The 5929-nt window shown below is 38.1% G+C and overlaps 1 pseudogene; it reads left to right on the top strand.

The window, feature by feature from the left end:
• Window positions 1-810: 810 nt before the first annotated feature.
• LOC103304868 (protein SET-like) lies at window positions 811-1711 on the top strand (annotated as a pseudogene).
• The last annotated feature ends 4218 nt before the right edge of the window (window positions 1712-5929 follow it).

The following is a 5929-nucleotide window of genomic DNA, read 5'->3' as shown; positions in this document are numbered from 1 at the left end:
CGGACAAGCGTGGTTCAGTGCTTGAGTGTTAACCTATGACCCTACAGGTCACTGATCAATTCCTGGTCAGGACATATGCTCAGGTGGTGGACTGGATTCATACTATGGTGCATGCAGGAGGCAGCCTATCAGTGATTCTATCTCATCATTCATCTCTCTCTCTCTCTCTCTCTCTCTCTCTCTCTCTCTCTCTCTCTCTCTCTCCCTCCCCTCTCCCTTCCTCACTGAAATCAATAAAAATATAGTTTTGAATGTATATTTTAAACCAATTACACTTACCTCAAAGTTTAAAAAATAATTAAAACTTGCCACTTCCCATTATTTTACTATTTTATCATGAATTTTCTTGAGTATATTTGTACCTAATGCATCAGCATGTTGGAAATAAAACATAATGATGTGCTACTGTAATATCCTAGCAGGCCCATGTTCTGTCCCAACATTTTGTCATTTTGAAACTAATCATGATGAGAGTATTTTCCACTAGGAATAAATGGTGGAGAATGTTAGCAACAGATTTAACTTAAAAGTGTATCATGCAAGAGAGCATTAAATTGTGCATAAGATAAAATGTGAAAAAAAAAAACAATTGTCCTTCCAGTATTCAAAACATACTGTATAGTTCCAAATGGAACAGAAATCAATTGAGTCCTTAAGGAATGGGTGAAGTGAATAGAGATGTCTTAGATGCTGAACTGCCCTCCTATTGGTTAAATCCTAAATTCATTTTAAAAATTGAAAAAGTGAGTGCTCAGAGCACCTTTGAGTCTGGCGACTTCCCATTAATCAGATCTTAGGACTTGCCTCAGCATGGCCCCCAAACGCCAGTCCTAGCTCCCACCTCAAACAAAGAAACCAAAACTGGCTCAGGCCCCAAGCCAGAGAAGAAGCTGACTACTCCGGTAGTGCTGAAGGGAGAAAAAGAACAGCAAGAAGCGATTGAACATATTGATGAAGTACAAAATGAAATAGACAACTTAATAAACAAGCCAGTGAGGAGATTTTGAAAGTAGAACAGAAATATAACAAACTCTGCCAACCATTTTTTCAGAAGACGTCAGAATTGATCTCCAAAATCCCAAATTTTTGGGTAACAACATTTGTCAACCATCCACAAGTGTCTGCACTGCTTGGGGAAGAGAATGAAGAGGCGCTGCATTATTTGACAAGAGTTGAAGTGAGAGAATTTGAAGATTTTAAATTAGGTTACAGAATAGATTTTTATTTTGATGAAAATCCTTACTTCGAAAATAAAGTTCTCTCCAAAGAGTTTCATCTGAATGAGAGTGGTGGTCCATCTTCAAAGTCCACTGAAATCAAATGGAAATCCGGAAAGGATTTGACGAAACGTTCAAGTCAAACACAGAATGAAGCCAGCAGGAAGAGACAGCATGAGGAACCAGAGAGCTTCTTTACCTGGTTTACTGGTATTCTGATGCAGGTGCAGATGAGTTAGGAGAAGTCATCAAAGATGACATTTGGCGAAATCCTTTACAGTACTTCTTCGTTCCTGACATGGATGATGAAGAAGGGGAAGGAGAAGAAGAAAAAGATGATGATGAAGAAGAAGAAGAGGAAGGGTTGGAAGATATTGATGAAGAAGGGGTGAGGATGAAGGTGAAGAAGATGAAGATGATGATGAGGGGGAAGAAGGTGAGGAAGATGAAGGAGAAGATGACTAATGAACACTGATGTATTCCAACCTTTTTTCATTTTCTCCAGTCTCTGGGAGCAAGTTGCAGTCTTTTTTTTCCCCCTCTTGTGCTCAGTTTCCATGTTTTTTAGGTTTCTTTTTCTCTCCTTTACACCATGGTTCTCACCTTATTTGTAGAGGGAAGGGTATGCCTTGAGAAGAATACAGTGGGAAAAAAATCTTTGCCCCTTTCTGTTCCAAATTCATTTTTTTCCCTTCTTGTCTCAAGAAAAATTTAAGGGAATCAACACCACAGTGCTCTGTGAGAAAAAAGAAAAATCTTCTGCTCCCTTAGCTCTGCTGGGAGCTGGAGGTTGCTAGGCCCCTGTGTAGGAATGCATAGAATTCTTTCTTTCCCCTCCTTTCTCTGTATACTGGACTCAGAGATTACACTGTATCTCTTTGTGAATATGGACAGTTAGCATTTACCAACATGTATCTGTCTACTTTCTCTTGTTTAAAAAAAGGAAAAAAAAACTTTAAAAGGGAGGGGTGGTTATAGAAGGTGAACAAAGGATGGGTTTGAGATGTTTGGATGAGCATGTTTAAGTGGGCATTTTGACAACATGGCTTCTCCTTCGGCATGTTTAATTGTGATGTTTAACAGACATCCTTGCAGTCTAAGATGGCACTTTTAAAATAAAACTCTCTCCTAATGATGACTTCAGCCCTGTCACTCGATGGGAGAATCAGCAGAACCTACAGGATCTTATTCGAAATGGACATTTCCCTCTTGTAATATTGTTCCTGTTTATTTTTAAATTTTATTTTTGTTTCACTGGAAAGAAATGATGATGCTCAGTTTTAAACGTTAAAAGTGTACAATTTGCTTTGTTACAATAAAACTAAATGTGTACACACACAAAAAAAAATTTTTTTTGAAAAAGTTTCTGACCAGAACTTTCAACAAAAGAGATAAAGGCAGTGTAAATGCATAAAGAATTGCTCACAATAAAATTTTTTTTATAGAAATGAATTTAAAATAAGTTAACACTATACTGATTTTTGAACCTACAATTTAAAAATATTAAACATTGCATGTGTTTATAGGGATAAAAAAACAGAATTTTCATTATTCTGTGTGTCTGGGAAGGCAAGGGGAATGACCATTTTAGATGACAGTTTTGCATATCTTCAAAAGCAAAACACGCACCTACACTGTAACATTTAGATAAGTAAAACATACATTTATATAAAGAACTGAGCACAATATTTCCAGAAAATTTATTTATAATACCCTACACATGGAAATAACAAAAACCATAGACAGATCAATAGATAAATTTTTTATACACAGAACACAATACAACTCAGCAATAAAAATAACATTCCACATAAGCATTAGTGTTCAACCTCAAAATAAATGTGTAGCATGAAATATACCAATATTTATTAAAGAATAGAAACATTATAGTGCTTACAATATTACGGAAAATATGAACTAATCTTGTAAAGGAAGGAAAATCAATGAATGCATTTAGGGATGGGGAAGGCAGAAGACAAATTATAAAGGAAGGAGGTAAATATAGGGTGTAGTAAAGTAGCTTTTGAGTTGTTCTATGGAAATTAATTCAACAATAAATAAATAATAATACAAGTATACACTCTTCCCTGGCCATTGTACTTCAGTTGGTTGGGCACCATCCCTTGCCCTAAAAGGTCACTGCTTCCATTCCAGGACAGGGAACATACTTGTCTGGATGCCCTGTAGGTGATGTACAAGGAGGCAGCTATTTGATTTTTCTCATGTCAGCATTTCTTTCTCTCTCTCTCTCTCCCTTCATCTCTTTTTTAAAAAGTAAATTAATATATTTTTAAATATAGAAAATATTTATTTAAAATACAGAATAATCTCTTTTTTATATATACTCACTACTGTAACTGCTTTTGCCCTAACCGGTATGTGGGTGAGAGATACATTTATTTCACATGTGATGGTTTTAAAGTTTGATACGTTTGTCTAAGCTCAACAAATAGTACACATTAGAAAAGTGCATTTTGTTGCATGTCAGTTATAGATTTTTTACAGAGAGGAAGAGAGAGGGACAGTTAGAAACACCAATGAGAGAGAAACATCGATCAGCTGCCTCTTGCACACCCCCTACTGGGGATGTGCCCGCAACCAAGGTACATGCCCCCGACCGGAATCAAACCTGGGACCCTTGAGTCCGCAGGCCGACGCTCTATCCACTGAGCCAAACCGGTTTCGGCGTATGTCAGTTATAAATATACCTAAATAAAGCCTTAAAAAGTGCTTCCAAATGAAGACTTAGATATCTCTGTCTTGCTAGAAAATTACAATGGCAACCCTATATGTGCTCTACCATCTCTTTCCTAATTTCCTGGGAGGACCTTGCCTCATTGGTAGCAAATATTGCAAGCAGTGAAGACTATTGTCATCGGAATCAGCATGAATGCTGACTGGTTACAAAAGCCACACCCTTGCATTGAGTACAGGATTATCCTTCCTCTAGCTCTGAGATCTTGCTGATCAGGAAACCTTGAGGTGAATGCCCTAGATTAGTGGTCGGCAAACTCATTAGTCAACAGAGCCAAATATCAATAGTACAATGATTGAAATTTATCTTGAGAGCCAAATTTTTTAAACTTAAGCTATATAGGTAGGTACATTGGTATTAACTTAATTAGGGTACTCCTAAGCTGGCCTTTGCTAAAAACTCAAATGGCCAAAGAGCCGCATGTGGCTCAAGAGCTGTAGTTTGCCAATCACTGGGTTAACAGAACAAAAAGATCAAAATAAGCACCTGGAAGAAACACCCAAACCAGTCAACACTGGATAATACTCCTCGCCTGGGCTTTCATTGGCTAAATGCAGCCATGATTAGGCGCAGTGCCCTGTGGGTAACTTACTTTTTCAGGCCCAACAGGTAGAATTAGGATCTCAATCACTGACTGATCATTGCAAATTCTGATGTTGGGGCCTCCCAGTTGTGCAGAAAAATGACAAATTTAGGCTTTGGGGGCTGATGGCAGGTTGCTTGGACATGTTGTCTGCAACTGATCTCTTGTTTTGAGATATAATTTTAGATTTCATGAAGTTCAGCATGCTCCCTGAGGTGAAAAGCATTATTTCAATTATTCCTGAAGACCACAAATCTAAATGGATATATTGTTTTAACTTTTTTATTTGATTTTTATAGAGAGAATAAAGGAAAGGAAAAGAAAAGAACACTGATTGGTGCCTCCTGCATGGCCCCTACCCAACTACTAGGCTTACACCCAAAAAAACCTGGCTTGTGCCTCATGAGGAATCTAACTGGTAACCTTTCTGTGCATGGGACTACACTCAACCAATAGACTCACTCCAACAATCAGATATTATATTTTTATCAAAAACATCATATTATTAAGAGAAAAAATCAGGATAGGAGAAAATACACATAATTCTCTCGTAGTTATTTAAAACCAAAAATTTAAAGGATACATAAGCCAACAAGTTGACATTTCCTACATTGTCTGCATGTTTGTAGTCATTACACAGTGTGAAACTATGTAGCTAAGAGTTACTGAATTTTTACTACATGTGCCACGCCCTGTATTCAATGCTTTACATGAATAATTATTTCAATGCAAACTGCATGATTATAGATTTAATAAAATGCAGGGCCAGAAGTCAAACCCATGTGTCTCTAACAGCAGAGCTCTGACTTTCACTGTAAGGGTCTGTGGCTGCCTAAAGAATAGATTCGGTACTGCATAACCATTAGGATTGTAACCTATTGCAGATTACAAACAGGCCCAAAAATTATTGCCTTATTTTAAACTAGGAGTCCAATGCACAAAATTCATGCAACAGTAGGCCTTCCTTCCCCTGAGTGCCACCATCAGCTTCCCTCTGGCACCCAGGACCTGGGCTTCCCTCTGGCCACTGGCTGGCACCTGGCTTCATCTAGAAAGTCATCTGGAAGGACATCTGGAAGGATGTCCAGTCTAATTAGCACATTATGCTTTTATTATTATAGATAAGACATCTTTTTTGTTCATGGCACATGTTCTCCCCAGTTCTCCTGGGACTTGTATAAAGAGAAGCTACTCTGTACATGCCTCCTGGGTATATCAGAGATGTACAGAGAGGTTGGCCAGTCTTAGTGCTTCAGAGTCTTCTGTTAGCAGTGACAGGCTTCACTCCCAGTCCATTTCATTGGTCAAAGCACATCACAGGGCTGCTGCCAAATTCAGGTGGTCAGAGTGAAGTCTGACATACTTGAGGGGCCT

This window comes from Eptesicus fuscus, chromosome 24, assembly GCF_027574615.1.
Source record: "Eptesicus fuscus isolate TK198812 chromosome 24, DD_ASM_mEF_20220401, whole genome shotgun sequence".
Lineage (NCBI taxonomy): Eukaryota > Metazoa > Chordata > Mammalia > Chiroptera > Vespertilionidae > Eptesicus > Eptesicus fuscus.
The sequence above is the reverse complement of the archived record's forward strand: the minus strand, read 5'-3'. Positions and strand labels throughout refer to the sequence as shown.